At 39.3% G+C, this 18,209-nt stretch overlaps 1 pseudogene across 1 annotated transcript; it reads right to left on the bottom strand.

The window, feature by feature from the left end:
* Positions 1-2,070: 2,070 nt before the first annotated feature.
* LOC311170237 (V-type proton ATPase subunit B, kidney isoform-like) lies at positions 2,071-3,500 on the bottom strand (annotated as a pseudogene). Its single transcript has one exon. The product of its transcript is annotated as a V-type proton ATPase subunit B, kidney isoform-like (transcript).
* Positions 3,501-18,209: the final 14,709 nt, after the last annotated feature.

The following is an 18,209-nucleotide window of genomic DNA, read 5'->3' as shown; positions in this document are numbered from 1 at the left end:
CAGGCCGAGAAGTTCTTCCATGTCATTGTTGAGCTCTGGTGACTGTTTTTCTTTTTGTGGTGTGTCTTCCTCCTGCGGGTTTGCTTGGTTATTTATGTTTGCTTCTCCCTGCTGTTTGTTTTCTAATTAGTTCTATGCGTTGGGACTTTGTGCCACTGCGGTTGGTGGACATCTCTTTGGGGTGCTCCTTCAGGGTTGTCAGAAACTGTTTACCAGACCAAGTCCAGGTCTGTATGCCAAAAGTTCACCAGGGTGTTGATGCTGTGTTGCCTGGCACTGTCCCTTACAGTTCCCTCCCTCTATAATTACTCAGTTCCAGCAGGAAATAAGCTAGTTGGTGATTTTGTTCTGGTCTTGAAGTGGCAACAGAGACCTGTACTTGCTGACCTGTGCTTTTTCCCAGTGGTTCTCTGAGAAATTTAGCAGGGGAGGGGTGAAGCTCAACACAGGGCCTCTTGTTCAAGCTGGGTGCTGTGTCTGCTCCGTGATCACTGGTGCTGTGCCTGCAGCTCTATGGACCTACACCCTGAATTCTGCACTCTAGGTCTCAGTTCCAGGACTATCAGATCCAAAATGCTGGCATCACCCTATTCAGTGCCCACTGTTATGATGCATCCCACACCCCGGATCCTGTGCCTGGTTCTGTGTTCCAGAATGGGGTCTTGCTCCATGCCTTGTTACCCCCGTTTGCATGGCCAACCCTCTCTCAGAGCCTGAGGGTTGTTTTGGGATCCCTAGCTTCCAACTATCAGGAAGTTGGTGATTTTGTTCTGGTCACTAGGTGGCACCAGTGATCTTTCCTAATATCCTTCCAGAACTGCACTTTTTCCCTGTGGATCTCCAGGGATAGACAGCGGGTAGCATGGAGTGCCTCAATGACGTGGTCTGGGAGCTGTGTCTGCCCTGTGCCCCGCCATCGCGGGGATCCCAGGACCTAAATTTCATGCCCCAGTTCTCAGTTCCAAAGCCCTTAGATCCAGGACGCAGGTGGTAGCCCAGTTCAGTGTCTGCGGAATCGGTGCCTTTTGCACCCCTCTACCATGCCCGGGTGCCTGGTTTTTGATTGCTCAGTCAGGGTCATTCACCTCAGTGATGGTTCCCGCATGTCTCCTTACAAACCTAGGTCGAGGGCACAGGGACCTGGGCAGCTGTGATCTGCCTATGCTTTTCTTTTAGTATGAAATTTTCTGCACAAGCTTACTGGCTGGCCTTGGGCTATTTTTAGGTCTCCCCAGGGAGCCCTTATCTTCCCCTAATGGCACCCAGAGTCATTCACTAACCTCCATGGTGATTCCCACATGGTTCCTGTTCGTGGAGAGTGGTGCTGCAGTAGTTCCTATCCACTCACTGTCCTGCTTGATCTGTAGTTTGTTCTTGTTGTTGCTGTTGTTGTTGTTTTCATCCTTTCTGTTGTTTGCAGTGTGCCAGCTTTGTGGGTGGGGGAGGGTAGCAGGGTTCTCAGCTTTCCTCTCTTCTCATCCTCTTTTATTGCAATTTTCCTCTTTAGGCAGTTTGACAGAATTGCTCATGTATCTTCCATGTTCTGGTTCTCACAGGGACCTGCTGCTTTTACTCCCTATAACTTTTTATAGTAAGTCCCCCATGCCTTGTTTGGCATGGGGGACTTACAGCATTTCCCTACCTCCATGTTGATCCTTTCTCTCTCAATAGCATAACTTTAAAGACACAATGTTTCAAACCAAAGTATTACATTCCAAATTGTCATAAACAAGGATTATGCCAGAGCACACTTTCTGGAAACATGTAGACCAGTTCCCATCACATTTTTGGGCTCACAATTTTTATAGATGCTGTCTATCAAGCTTCTTTTTGAAAGACATAGAATACAGATTTCATATTATCTTTTTTTTTTCTAGTGCCAAGAATCCAGGGACAGGGATGGGCAAAGGATTACTCTCCAGGAGCAGGCAGAGTAGGAAGGGGAGACCGTGTTGGCGGGTGGGGAAAGGATTGGTTCAGATGTGTGGAACTTTGGCAGATGGAGCAGATAAAAATGGGAGCCCAGGGTACTGATGCAAGACCACATGCTCAGCCAGGCTGCCATCCAGGCTAAAGCACAGTGTTTGTCAGGGAAGCCTGTGGTACCTCCTCCGTGGAGTAGAACTCCTCCATCACGTTCAGTGGGATGCAGTTTAGCATCCCCTTGGAAAAGATGCCTAACAGCTTCCAGCCCAAGTCCAGCTACTCAAAGACAAACGAAGTTCTCAAACTTCTGCAGGAATCCCAAGTAGCGTGGATCTTTTGGGTTGAGCACCTCCTCTCTACCACTGCCTTCATGGCCTGTATGTCCTTTTGAATGATGTAGCAGGCAAACAGCTGGTTAGCAACATCTCCACAATCTTTTCTTGTTATTTCCTCCCTGATGGCAGACTTCATCAGCTGTGACAAGGAACGGAGTACATTGGGGGAAGCGGGGTATAGATCTGCCTGCAGCCTGCAGGGTATAGGATGGGGTGGGTATATCTTCATTGGGCATGATCAGGATGGAGATCTGAATGATGGAACCACCCCTACCCTCCATAAGGCTCATCAACTCATAGATGTTAGCTATGACGGTGTACACATATTCTGAGAAAGCTGGGTATCCAGGCACCTCCTCTCTGTCAGCCAAGACCTCCCGCAAGGCCTCTGGTAGGACCTCATGTCTGTCAGTATGGCCAGCACATGCTTCTCACACTGGTTGGCAAGGAATTCATCAGCATCAGTGCCAGGTACAGGGTGATAATTCACTTGATTGTAGGGTCATGGCCAAGTTCAGGAAGAGGTAGACATTACTCAGGCTACTATTCTGTTTGAAGTCAGGCTTGAAGACCTGGCTGTCTCTATGTTCACCCTCATGGCTATAAAGTTGTCCTTGTCATAATCCAGCACAGCCTTAGACTTCTTCATGAACCCACCTGCTGGCACGTATGGTCAGCAATCTCATAGTGGGAGAGCCTGGCACCTGACAAAATGGTGACTTTGTGTCCATGGACAGTGCTATTCATAACATCAAAGGGGAAGATGCCTGTCTGTGTCATCTCCTCTGTGTAGATGTGGCCGTGGGGGCTGATGGGCTGGCTATTTATACCTAGGAAGTTCTCTTCCGGGAACACAGGACCCTTGTCAATGAGTTTGCCAGAGGCATTGAAAACCTGACTTAGTGTGTCCTCTGACAACTGAGTCCACACAATAATTCCTATGAATTCTAAGGTGGTCTTCTTGGCATCTATACCAGAGGTTCCTTCAGATACCTGAACTATTTCCTTGGTCCTAGCCATCTCCATCACTTGCCTGCTCTTCTGAATCCTATCAGGGAGGGTGAAGTTGATGAGCTCAGCATACTGGGCAAACTTGACTAGGTCCAGCACCACCAGTCAAACATTGGCATTACACACTGTTGGTCCTTAGATGACATAAGGGTAGGCAATGTAGTTTCTGGTGACTGCCTGCATGTGCTCTCCATTTGCACCTAGGTCACAGCCGTTGCTGGGCAGCATGCCCCCTCTGCCATCCCCTGTCCCCCAACACACACACACACACACACACACACACACAAGCCTACTGTCTACCTCCTGGCCATTGTGAGGTAGTGGGCTGGGAGTTGAGTGCCTGAGCCTGCTGGCTGCTATGTGGTAGCACCCTGTTGTCTATACCAATTTTTATCCTCCAGAGGTCAAAATAATTAGACAAAAGGAGAGGACATATAGATACACAACAAATGGAAACAGACAACTGCCTTAATTTTCATATAATTCACATGGAATATTTTATGAGATTATAGTTTTAGTCATACTTGCAAAGACACAGAGCTTTCTCTCTGCTTCCTTATAAAGATATAACCTAATTTCCTGTAACTAGATTCTTACCTCCACTGCCTGATTAGAGGCAGTTTTACTCACATTGAAGTATTGAAGTAGTCAGCTTGTTTGTTCACCTGAATTACACCTGTATGTGTGAAAACTCTGCAAAGAGACAAAAGGAAAGAAAATCACACACAAACCTTTATACAAAAAGAACTTCACAAAAATCAAAATTGTGAAAATCACTGAAATTTTCATGTGGATTTCATTAACACTATATATTTCTTGGGATACCATGGGAATTTTAATTATGTTAGTTCTATTATATGTGGACATGGAATAATTTCCATTTTCTTGTTTCACACTATCTCTTTTTGCAATATCCTGTAGTTTATATTGAAAATATTTTTCACTTTGTTTGCTAGGTTTACTCCTAGGTATTTAACACTTTTTGATCCTACTATATAAATAGGATTATCTTCTTTATTTCTTTTTCAGTTTGTTATTTGTATATGGTACTGCAACATACTTCTGTATATTGCCAATTTCCTATAGTGATTTATTGTTTCTAAAGGTTATTTAGTGGAGTCTTTAGGGTTTTCTATGCATATAATCTTATGATCTGCAAATAATGAACTAGTTTTATTTCCTCTTCTCCAATTTGGATACATTTATCTGAATTGCTCTGTTGCCTAAACACTCTAGCAAGGACTTTCAATGTTATGTTGAGTATTAGTGGTGAAAGTATACATTTTTGCCATGAACCTGATCTTAGAGGGAAAGTTTCTCACAATTGAGTATGATGTTATTGTTAGGGGCGAAAAGGATGTCCCAAAGCTAATTCCATATAGGCTTTGTGGACTCCACCCCCACCCTAGGTCAAAGTCAAAGACACTGGGAACTCCAAATCCCATCACCACCAAAGGGAAGGTGGCTGGGACCTGAGGGTGGGGTTAAGCAGCCAGGTGGATATAAAAGGCAGACACGTGGGCTTTGAAGGATCCCCCATTTTTGGCTCTCCGCCAGCTCGGTCCGGCCAGCTCTGAGAGTGACTTTGGGTTTCCAGGTCGTCGGATGGGGTAGGACGCATTAAAGACTTTATTTCCCTATTTTCTCCCTGAGTTGTACATTTTCCTTATTTCTTTTTCTCTTGTAAATAAACCTTTTATTAACCCTTTTGTGTGTGTCTGTAGTAGAGTATTCATAAGTCCCTTTAAAGCGCGCGGGTGAGGACCCACAGCCAGGAACCCGTTTAATATCGGGGTTGCTCTATAACATTATTAGTGGGTTTATTGTATATGGCCTTTATTATGTTGAGGTATGCCCCTTCTGTTACCATTTTACTAAGAGTTTTTATCAAAAATTAAGGCTGAATCTTGTCAAATATCTTGCTAATTTATTGATATGATCATATGAATTTTGTCTTTCTCTTGCTGATATGGTGACTTGCATTGGCTGATTTGTGCCTATTGAGTTATTATTGCATCCCAGGAAAAAAAAATCCCACTTGGTTCATGATGTATGATCCTTCTCATGTATTGTTGAATTTAGTTTGCTGGATTTTGTTAAGGATTTTTACATCTTTTTTCACATTCTTTATTGTGTGATGTCCTTGTCTGCTTTTAGTAACAGAATAATGCTTTTTCCATATAATGAATTTCGGAGCATTCATTAGTACTTGGATTTTGAAAAAAAGGTTGAGAAGCAAAGGTATTAGGTCATCTTTGAAGGTTTTGTGCAACTTACTAATGAAAGCATCTGGTCCTGAACTTTCGTTTTTTTGGGAGACTTGATTACTGTATCATTATCCTTGCATATTAATGGTCTTTTCAGGTTTCCTATTTCCACCTGATCCAGTCTTGTAAGGTTGTACATTTAATTTTATTTTCCCCACTACCATCTCTTTTGTGCCCTTGTCCCTTTTCCTCCCTTCTTCCTCTTGACATCAGAGTTTTCAAGATGTTTGCTGATGTCCACTAGTCCTTGAGAGTATTTTTATGCTTCAAATTATCTATGTCCAATATTTGTTTTTTATCATTTTGACTTACTTTGCTGTATTCTCTCAAATTCCCTCCATTCTGTTGAAAATGGCTTCATTTCATCATTTTTATAACTATGCCATCCATAGCATGGATGTAACCATATCATGCTCCATTCATCCACTGAAAAAATTAAGTCTGCTTCAGTTTTCTTGCTTTGATTTTCTGTAAATAAATCTGCTATGAATATTGTAGAACATATGTGTTTTTTTTGGTTGATGGTTTAATATCTGTGCATATATGATGAATAGCAGGATTGTTTTCATACTTTGTAAACTCGGTAGATGGACAATATAATTAATGTCTACTGTTGAACTTTACTAGAAGATACTTAAGATTATGTGAAATTGGATTACAGCAATATGTTCTTTCATTAAATGGAACATGTACCAATGATATCCTCTAAAACTCAATTAGAATTATTTGAATTACATGAAATCTGCTTTCAGCTATTATTACAGTAAATTGAACATTTACCTAGAATTTTCTATATATCTATTTCAGCAGATTATTAATATTACTTGAAACTTATTTGAAACTTGTTTCAGACAATGTTCTCTCATTAGGGATATATAATAACTTTGCAATAACTGTTCAATAATAAGTTGTACCAATGCATTTCTTGCTAAAATCTAACATCTAACAGAATATCCTTACTATTACAAAGATATCATTATCAGTGCAGTGCTATTTTAGTAGATCATGTACCATAACATTCTCCATGGACTTCTCTCATAATATTAAACATATTAATTGAAATTGGCTTTCAGTAGAATATTTTCTCAATAATTGAAAACTAAACATGAAATCTAGTTTTCCCAATGGAGTGACATAGTCAACAAACACCAAGACAAAAAAATGCCAACCAAGAATATTTTATCCCACAAATCTCTCCTTCCTCTTTAAGGGAAAAATAAGGACCTCTCAGACAAACAAAATCTTTAGAAATTCATTATCACTAAACCCACACTCCAAAAAATATTACAAGAAGCCCTAAAGCCAAAACCAACAGAGGAATGAATAAGAAGAACAGAATAAGGTAAGGAATGGAACAATAAAATGATAAACAAAAATGGCAAGGACCCCAATGTATCAATAATGACCTTAAATGTGAATAAACTAAACTCATCAATAAAAGACACAGGGTAGTAGGCTGGATTAAAAAAGAGAATCCAAACTTCTGCTGTCTCCAGGAGAGATACATTTAACTGCAAATGATAAACAGAGGTTGAAAGCAAAAGGTTGGGAAAAAATTCTATAAACAAATGGATCCAAAAAAGAAGGCAAGAATGACCACAATTATATCAGATAAAGTACATTGCAAACTAAAAGAGGAAAAAAGAAGCATAGATGGTCACTAAATTATGATCAAAGGGACAAAAAGAAAATACACCAGGAAGACATAACACTCGTCATCATATAATCACCAAATGAAGGAGCACCAAACTATATTAGGCAATTATTATCATCTCTAAAAACTAACATTAGAGGAAATATTCATATATAGTAAAAGACTTCACCCCACTCTCACCATTGGACAGAACAACAAGACAAGAAATAAACAAGGAGCTATAGCCCAAAATAAAGAACTAGACTTCATGGACTTAACAGAGAACTGTAGGGCACTACACCTAAAAAAGTCCAAATACACGTTTCTCAAGGGCACACAATTCATTCTCCAGGATTGATACATACTGGGCCACAACACATACATCAACAGATACATGAAGATTGAAATCCTATCAATTATTTTCTTCAAGCGTAAAGGCATCAAACTAGATATGAACCATGAAAAGAAATGGGAGGAACCCTCCCATTTCATGGAGATTTAACCCCACACTACTGGAAGACTGCTGGATTAATCAGGAGATCAAAGAAGAAATAAAAGTTACCTTGAGATGAATGACAATGAGGACACATCTTTCCAGAATGTATGGACACAGCAAAAGCAGTAATAAGAAGAAAGTATATAGCAGTACAGGCCCACATCAAGAAATAAGAAAGAACCTAATCTCCCATCTCCAAGGAACATTAACAAAAAAAAAAAAATCAATAGAAGGACGAAAATAGTAAAGAATTCAATGGAAATGAATGACATAGAAATAATAAAAGAGAAACAATCCAAAAGATCAGTGAAAGCAAAAGCTGGTTCTTCAAAAAAAAAAAAAAAAAAAAAAGACAAACCTTTAGCTAGGATCACAGAGAAAACCCAAATAAATAGGATCATAAGTGAAAGAGGAGAATTTGCAACAGACACAGCAGAAATCCAAAGAATAAACAAATTCAACAATCTAGAAGAGATGGACAAATTCCTAGAACTATATAATCATTAAAAGCTGGATAAAGAAGAAATAGGAAACCTAAACTAAATAATTAAAAGGAATGAAATTGAAACAGTAATCAAAACCCTCCTCAAAAACAAAAGCCCAAAAAGAAAACTACAAGCCAATCTCTCTGATGAACACTGATACAAAAATCCTCAATAAAATCCTAGTAAACAGAATCCAGCAATACATCAAAAGGATAACATACCATGACCTAGTGGGATTTATTCCAGGGACACAAGATGGCTCGGCATCCAAAATTCCATTCATGTAATTCAAACATCAAAATAAAAGAAAAATAAAAACCATATGATCATATCAATAGATGCTGAGAAAGCATTTCACAAAGTTCAACACTTATTTATGATGAAGGCCCTCGAAATTCTTGGGATAGAAGGAACATAAATTAACATAATAAAAGCCATATATAACAAACCCACAGCCAATATCATTCTCAATGGTGAAAAGCTGAAAGCCTTCCCTTTAAGATCAGGAACAAGACAAGGAGGTCCACTCTCACCACTACTTTTCAATATAATACTAGCCAGAGCAATAAGGCAAAAGAAAGACATACAAGGAATCCAAATAGAGAAAGAAGTAAAATTATCACCACTTGCAGATGATCTGATAATGTAAATAGAGAACCCTAAAAACTGTAAAGAAAATTAATTAAAATAATATACCAGCTCACTAAAGTAGCAGGATACAAAATCAACACACAAAATTCAGTAGCCTTCCTATTTGCAAATAATCAATTTGAAGAAAAAAAAAATTAAAAAAATCATCTCATTTAGAATTGTACCCCCCAAAATCAAATACCTGGTAATAAGCATAACAAAGTAGGTGAAAGACCTATACAAACAAAATTATAAAATATTAAGAAATAGAAGACACAAAGAAATGGAAATATATCCCTTTCTCATATATAGGAAGAATTAACATCAAAAATGACCATACTACTGAAATCAATTACAAATTCAATGCAACTTTGATAAAAATCTCAGTGACATTCTTCAAAGAAATACAACAAATATTGATGAAATTTATATGGAAAAACAAAAAAACTTAGAATAGCCAAAGCTCTCCTGACTAAAAAGAAGGAGAATGGAAGCATCACACTCCCAAACATCACACTATACTACAAGACCATAATAATGACAACAGTATGGGACTGGAACAAAAACAGACATGCAGACCAATGGAATTGAATTGAAGACCCAGAAATAAAGCCACACCTACAGGAACAACAAATCTATGACAGGGCCTCCCCTGGTGGCTCAGTGGTTGAGCACTGGGCTGTGAAGCTGCCCAAGGCCTCTGCAGCACCAGTTTGATCCCTTGCCACCAGTGAGGGTCCCACATGGTGCACAGACCTCTCCTGTTGTGCCCACTGCTCTCCTCAGCAGTGTATTTCATCACTCTGCCTGTTCTGTTCCCTGCTCTAGCTCTGGTGAAACCTCTCACCCTCCCGCGCTTCTGACTGTACCCAGTGCTTGTATAAATAAATAAATAAATAAATAAATAAATACAACCAAATCTATGACAAATAATCAAAGAATATGCAATGGATCATGGACAGTTTGTTTGATAAATGGTGCTGGGAAAACTGGACTGCTACATGCAAAAAAGAATGAAACTAAACTACTAGCTCACACCATGCACAAAAATGAATATAAATTGGATAAAAGACCTGAACATAAGACCTGGAACCATAAAATACTTAGAAGAAAACACAGGCAAAACATTCTGTGACATACATCTCAGAAACATCTTTAAAAATTCATCCCTGAAGCAAAGAAAGTGAAGGAAAAGATAAACAGCTGGGATTATGTCAAAGTAAAAATCTTCTTTACAGAAAAGGAGACATCAACCAAAACAAAGAGAAACCCAACTGATTGGAAGAAAATATTTGCACTTCACACAACTGAAAATGGACTGATTTCAAAGATCGACAAAGCATTCACAGGACTCAACAAAAAGAAAGCAAACAGTCTACTCAAAAGATGGGCACTTAGAGGAGCTAAAGAGACACTTCTCCAAAGATGAAATGCAAATGGTGAACAGGTATATGAAAAAAAAAAGTTCAGTCTCACTTATAGTCAGGGAAACGCATATCACAATCACAACGAGACATCACCTTACACCAATGAGAATGGCACATATTAAAAAAACAGGCAACAACAAATGTTGGCAAGGTTATAGAGAAAAAGGAACACTCCTACACTGCTGGTGGGAATGCAAACTGGTCTAACTACTATGGAAAGCTGTGTGGAGGACCCTCAAACTACTAAAAATGGAGATACCATATGACTCAGCAATTCTACTCCTAGGAATATACCAAAAGGGCACTGCTGGGGACCAGCCTCTGGCAAAATGTCGTGTCAGGGGTTCCTGAAAGCATGAGATGGCCTAGGCGACCTGTAAGGGGCTGAAAGGAAGGGGGTTAAGGAGACATTGATACTGGATGGGGTGCAAGTATATTCTTCTCCCGAGAGATTCAGCAGGTCTTTATTTATTCATTTTTAGTAATCAGAAAAATTACATCATCATCTGCAAAGCAGAAACAATTGGTGTATTTTATTCCCATGGACTACGGGCTCCTATGGGTCCAGCTAGATAGTAGCCTTCAAGGTTAATAGATAAAAAACCAGATCCTAACACTAAAACATATTATTTTAGCTAGACAATTACCTAAGACAGTTGATAGTCGCCAGTACATCCCTATCAGCTAAAGTCTAGGCATCAAAAGACTATTCTATTCATATGGCCTTCAGCCGGAGACCAGCTGCTACTCAGCTATCAGAACTATTTCTACCTAGAAACTTCTTAACACAGTTAACTTCATTTAAAATCTTTCCTAAGAAACTTCTTAAAAAAGCAAAAGAAGGACTTACTATAACAGTTGTGCTGGATTGCTTGTCAGATATGTACAATAAATAGTCTCCCATTGTCAAGTGGGCCAAATTGTTTAATAACTATTTTTTTAAACAGATAATTTTCCATGCTGTTTATTTGCAGTATACTGATGCATATAATTTATTGCCTAATGTACTTTTTGAGAAATTTTGTCTCTCTTTATGACCAAGAACAAAAAATGAAGGAATGTTAGATCTTCAGCCCCACGGTGTGAGGCCCTTTAGCTTGCCATGTCTTATCTGGCTTGGGCAACAAGGCCCCCTGCAGCAGGGCACAAAACATTAATTCAAATGGAAACCTGCACTTCTATGTTTATTGCAGCACTATTCACAATAGCTAAAGTATGGATACAACCTAAATGCCCAAAAATAGATGACTGGATCAAGAAGATGTGGTACATATACACAATGCAATGCTATTCATCAATCAAAAAAAAAAATAAATTCATGTCATTTGCAGCAACATGGATGGACCTGGAGGGGATGATAGTGAAATACGTCAGAAAGAATAAGAAATATCGCATGGTTTCACTTATAGAAGGAACATAGTGGAACAAAATAAAGGATTGAAGGAAAAGAAAGACAGAACTACCAGGCAACTATAAATCAGAGACATTCAGCAGGGGAAGGGGAAGGAGAGGGATCCAAACAGGAGTGGGAGGAGCACAAGAGACTATGGTGATGGTTCACAGGTTACTTCGTGGTGGGAATTTTATGGGGACTGCTCCTGAGATGAGAAATCAAACTGTACAAAAATGAACAATGATATTATTCATTTGACTTTCAAAACAGTGTGTTTTCTGTAAATGGAAAATCTACCATAATGTTTTCTCTATAACTCTGCAAGAAGATACTTATAACACATGAAACTGGCTTTCACTCAGTGATATTTCAGTAGCTGTAATGTTTATACCGAGTTTTCAATAGAACTCTAATAGTAGTATCTTAATATTATATGAAGTTGACTTTCACCATTAAGTTCTTCAGAAAGCCATGTATTCTATTGTTTTCTATAGAATTCTACCACAAGATTATTAATAATATATGAATTCTGTTTTTAGCCCAGCATTCTTTGAGTGCATGTAACAAACACCCTAGAATTTCCAATACATTCTCAAAAGATTAAAAATATTACATGAATTGACTTTTAGCATGGTAGTCTTTCAATAAATGTAACATACACCCTAATGTTTCCCATAGAACTTTACAAAAGATTGTTAATATTACTTGATGTTGGCTTTCAGCAGGGTTTCCCAGTGACAGTCGCTTCTAAACATGTTTCCCCTGGTACTCTAAAATAATATTCTTTTTTTTTTTTTTAAAGATTTATTTATTTATTTATACAAGCACTGGGTACAGTCAGAAGCGCGGGAGGGTGAGAGAATTCACCATAGCCAGAGCGGGGAGCAGAGCAGGCAGAAGGACCGAAGTACACTGCTGAGGGGAGCAGCGGGCGGCAGGAGAGGTCTGCGCGCCATGTGGGACCCTCCTCCGGTAGCCAGGGAGCAGCCGGGGATCGAACCGGCACTGCAGAGGCCGCGGGCGGCTTCGCAACCCAGCGCTCAACCGCTGCGCCACCGGGGAGGCCCTAAAATAATATTCTTAATATTGTATGAATTTAAAGTACAGTGCTATGTTTTTTCAGACAATGGAAACTGTACCCTAGAGTTTCCAGCAAAACTCTACCAAAATAGTCTTAATATTGTTACAGGGGAACTGCAAAAGGAAATAGGATGGGCCTGGGTGTGAGTCCCCATCCACAAGCTTAGGAAACCTTGGAATAAGACCTAACTGCAGGTGCACATAGAATGGTTAATGAAAGATTTATTTGCAAAGGGAAATGAAAAGAGGGGGAACCCAGGTGGAGAGAGAGAGATTAACTGGTGAATGCATCATACTGATAATGCTGTCTGATTTGGGTCCCTGAGAGCACAATGAAAGCAGACAGAAAATACAAGAACACTTGTCTTTGGTTATATACTAGTGACAGTGCTTAACTCCACCCTTAGTTCCCGGCAATTCCCCCTTCAAGAAGTCATGAGTCACAGCACATTCATGGCAAGATGACATTTGTAATCCTTAGTGCCTAGGATCTTTTTGGCATGAGGTGGGTGTGAAGTCTATAAAACATCAGTGGGTGGAGTCCATTCAGAATATACTCTTCCCCCAGCAATATTACTTGAAATCAGCTTTTTGCACATTGTCCTCTCATCAAATGGAACATGTCCCTTACTGCTTTCCTTAGAAATCTACCATGGAATTCTTAATATTATGTGACATTGGCTTTAAGTACAGTGTTCTTTCAGCGAATGACACTTTTCCTATTTCCCATTAAACTCTACCAGCAAATTCTTAGCAGTATATGAAGTCATCTGTCAGCACAATGTTCTCTCCTTCAGTACTACTGTAGCCATGTATTGCCTTTATTTCTTGACAGGAATAATCTTTTTTTTAACATTTATCTTAGTTATTCATGCATAAGAGATCTGGGGTGCAAACCAGAGGTGTTGGGGGTGAGAGGATTCACCAGATATAGTGGGGAGCAGAACAGGCAGACTCACTGAAATATGCTGCTGAGGGGAGCAGCGGGTGAGACAAAAGAGGCCTGCTGCACCATGTGGGTTAGCTTCCTGGCTGGGGATCAAACTCATGCTTCAGTGACTGCCCATAGCTTTATAGTGCTGAGACTTAACCCATTGCACCACCAGGAAGGCCCCTATAGGAATAATCTTAATAACAAATGAAATTGATTTCAGCACAGTATTATCTCAGGGTATGCCCCTTGTCTACAGGCTTTTCTCTCTCAAAGCCTACTGTAAGATTCCTAGTATTATATAAAATCAGCTTTCAGTACACTGTCAGTGACTGCCATTTGAAATCTGTGTGGTTACCTGTGTGTAGTTAGCATATATGTTCATTCCAGTATATTCTCATAAGATTGTTAATATTACATGAAAACAGTTATTGTCACATTGTATTTTCAATGCATGAAGCATGTACCCTAGTCTTTCCTACCATCACCAGAAGATTCTTACAATCAAAAGAAAATTGCTTTAGGAAATAGTTTTTTTTTTTCCAGTATGGAATGTATACCCTAATGTTTCTTATACAGCTCTACCTAAAGATTCTTAATATGACACAAAAATATTTTTCATCATACTAATGTTTCCAAAATGAAACATATGTCTTAATGTTTCTGTAGCTGACCACCAGAAAACTCTAATTATTACATGAAAGTGTCCATCAGCACAGTTATCTCCATGAATGCCACTTGTACCCATCTTGTTCCTATTCAACTTGACCACAAGATTTTTTGTATTACATGAAATTGGCCGTCAACAGTATTCACTAAGTGAATGTCATTACTCTCAGAAAAGATTGTTAATATTGCATAAAATCTCCTTTTATCACAGTGACATATCAAACATATACCATGTGTTTTCTTATAGCTCTCCAATTACATAAAGTAGTTTCAGTAATTGTCTTCATAGTAATTGAAAATTTTTTTGTATGTGTTTCATGGAACTTGACCAGAAAGTTCTTTAACACTGCAGAAATCATCATTAGCTGAGGAGTATTAGAGTAAATGGAACATATACCCTAATCTTTTTTATAGGACTTTACCAGAAGATTCTTAATAATACAAGAAAATGGCTTCAACAAAGATTTTTTTATTTTTAAATTTATTATTTAAAAATTTGTTGTGTCAGGCAACATCACACTGACAAATACACTGGAGCCATGGAGCAGGCTGCACAAGGCAGGATGCTGCTTGAGAGCAAGATCCTGGCCATTTTTATTGATAGAATAACCATACAGCATCAGCTACGTGTGTTAGGAGGACAAGGAGAAAAGGATGGGTAAAACTCAGGAATTTCATCTGTTGACCATGTTATCAGCTTGACCATGTTATCAGCTTGATGACCAAGTGTTGTAATCAAAATTGGCCCCCAGGTCCCTGGCCGTGGTCCTAATCTTATCAAGTGATCAAGAGTGATCAAGTTTTCTGCTCTTGATTGATAGGAAAGGCACGTTGTAAGGTTTGGCTCATATGACTGGGCAGTTCTGAACTTTGTATAGGAATGCAGAACTGCAGGTAACCATAATGGTGACTGAACAGGCCACTTAAGTCTAGCAGACCCACAAAAGTTTTTCAATGTAGTATTTTTTTTTCATACATCATTGTTAATTTTTGGACAATATGTGATTTCTCCCCTCAGGTGTGGTTACTGTTGTTCTTCCACACATAGTCTATCACCAAATTTGCTTGTGCTTTCCCCTGCCCCCCTTTGATTTTCTTTTTTTTTTTTTTTTTAATTGGGTCAGTTCACTTTTTTTTTTTTTTTATAAATTTTATTGTTATATTCCCCATACAATTGCAGCCCCCCATTCTGACCCCAATCCCTCCCCTCCCGCCCCCGCCCCCCTAAAAGTGTCTCTGGTTCATAGTTTTTTGTTGATTTTGATTTTCACTTTCTTATAGTTATTCATTTTCCTGGTCCCTTATTTAAGTTTTCTAGATTCCTGCTATGAGTGAGACCATCCGGTATTTTTCTTTTTCTTTTTGGCTTATTTCGCTGAGCATGATCCCTTCCAGCGCCATCCATGTTGCAGCAAATTGCATGTGTTTATCTTTTTTGAATGCTGAGTAATATTCCATGGTATATATGTACCACATCTTCTTGATCCAGTCATCTATTTTTGGGCATTTGGGTTGTTTCCAAAGCTTAGCTATTGTAAACAGTGCTGCTATAAACATAGGGGTGCAGGTGTTCTTTGGAATTGATGTTTCTGTGTCCTTTGGGTAAATACCTAGGAGTGGAATTGCTGGGTCATATGGAAGCTCTATGTTTAGTAGGTCCAGAAATCTCCACACAGCTTTCCACAGTGGTTGGACCAGTTTGCACTCCCACCAACAGTGCAGAAGAGTTCCTTTTTCTTTGATTTTCATTCCTCCATTATGCCAACTCTCCTTCCCCTGCTGGATGCTTCATTCTATGGTCAGCTTTCAAAGTTAGTCTTTGCCTGACCCTTTGGTGTTTTTTTTATAGTCCACATATAAGTGACCAATCAATATTTATTTTTTTCTTACTTCTTTTGCTTAACATTATCCCTTCCAGCTCCATCCATGTTGCCACAGATGGCATCACTTTATTTGTTTTTGATTAATGAATAGTATTCCATTGTGTATATATACCACAACTTCTTGAATCATTCATCTGTTTTGGGGTAATTAAGACTGTTTCCATATCTTGGCTATTGTAAAAAGTGCTGCAATAGACATAGTGGCACAGGTTCCTTTCGAATTATGTTTTTGTGTCCTTTGGGTAGATTACTAGGAGTGGAATAGCTGGGTCAATGGTAGATACATTTTTATTGTTTTGAGGAACCCACACACAGCTTTTCAACCAGTTACATTCCCACCATTAGTGTAAGAGAGTTCATTTTCCTCCACATCCTCTTAAGCAATTGTATCTGGGCAATTCTCACAGGTATGAGGTAGTATCTCATTGTGGTTTTGATTTGCCTTTCACTGATAATAAGTGGTGATGAACATTTTTTCATGTGCCTGTTAGCCATTGGCCGGTAACATTTTTTCTTTGAAGAAGTGTCTATTTAGCTCTTCTACCCACTTTTTAATTGGGTTGTTTGATTTGGTTTAGTAGAGTTGCGTGAGTTCTTTGCAGATCAGTATCAGTCACTTATCAGATGCATGGTATACAAGTGTTTTTCTGCATTAAGTGGGGGTGTGTCTTTGTTTTTGCTGCTCTCTCTTTTGCCATACAGTAATTTTTTCATTTGATATCATCCCATTTATTTATATTAGTTTTTATTTTCCTTGCTGCTGGTGATGAATCTATAAAGATACTTTGATATTTATGTTATGGAGTATTTTGCCTATGATTTCTTCTATATATTTCAGAGTTTCAGGTCTTACATTCAAGTCTTTTATCCATTTTGATTTGGTATTTGTGCATAGTATGAGATAATAATTTAGTTTCATTCTTTTGCATTTGGCAGTTTAATTTTCTCAGCAACATTTATTGAACAGGCTATCCTTGTTCCAGTGTGTATTCTTTGCTGCTTTGTCATAGATTAGCTGACCATATAGGTGTCGTTTTATTTCTGGGCTTTCAATTCTATTCCATTGATCTGTGTGTCTGCTTTTGTTTCCGTACCATGCTGTTTTGATTACAATGGTTTTGTGGTATAGTTTGAAGTCTGGGAGTGTAATACCTCCAGTCATCCTCCTTTGTAGTCAGGAGAGCTTTGACTTTTCATGGTCATTTTTTTAAAACATTTATTTATTTATTTTATACAAGAACTGGGGTACAGGTCAGAAGCATGGGAGGGTGAGAGAATTCACCAGAGCCAGAGCGGGGTTCAGAACAGGCAGAGGGACCAAAGACACTGCTGAGGGGGCAGCGGGAGAGGCAGGAGAGGTCTGCCAAGCCTTGTGGGGTTCTCCCTGGCTGGCAGGGAATCCAACCAGCGCTGCAGAGGCTGTGGACAGCTTCGCAGAGCGGCACTCAACTGTTGCGCCACCAGGGAGGCCCCATGGTCATTTTTTGATTCCATATGAATTTCAGCAGTGTGTTCCACTTCTTTGAAGAATATTATTGAGATTTTTATTGGAATAGCACTGAATTCGTAAGTGGCTTTGGGTAGTAACTTCTCATTCCTTACATAGAAATTAAGTTACCTATTTAAAGAAATACAAAGATATTATCTAAAATAAATATTTGAAGTAAATTTCTGACTTTTGAGCAATAATATTATTTTTAATAATGCACCCAATTTGGAAAGATTTTCACTTGCCTAAGAATGGACATTGAGGGCCTCCCCGGTGGCACAGCGGTTGAGCGCTGGGTTGCGAAGCTCCCCACGGCCTCTGTGGCGCCGGTTCGATCCCCGGCTGCTCCCCGGCCACCGGCGGAGGGTCCCACATGGCGCACAGACCTCTCCTGCCGCCCGCTGCTCCCCTCAGCAGTGTGCTTCGGTCCTTCTGCCTGCTCTGCTCCCCGCTCTGGCTCTGGTGAATTCTCTCACCCTCCTGCACTTCTGACTGTACCCAATGCATGTATAAACAAACAAATAAATAAATAAATAAAATACGTGCCTCTTTAA

The sequence above is a fragment of the Talpa europaea genome (genome assembly GCF_964194135.1).
Source record: "Talpa europaea genome assembly, chromosome: 4".
NCBI lineage: Eukaryota > Metazoa > Chordata > Mammalia > Eulipotyphla > Talpidae > Talpa > Talpa europaea.
This window is presented reverse-complemented; position numbering and strand designations above follow the sequence as displayed.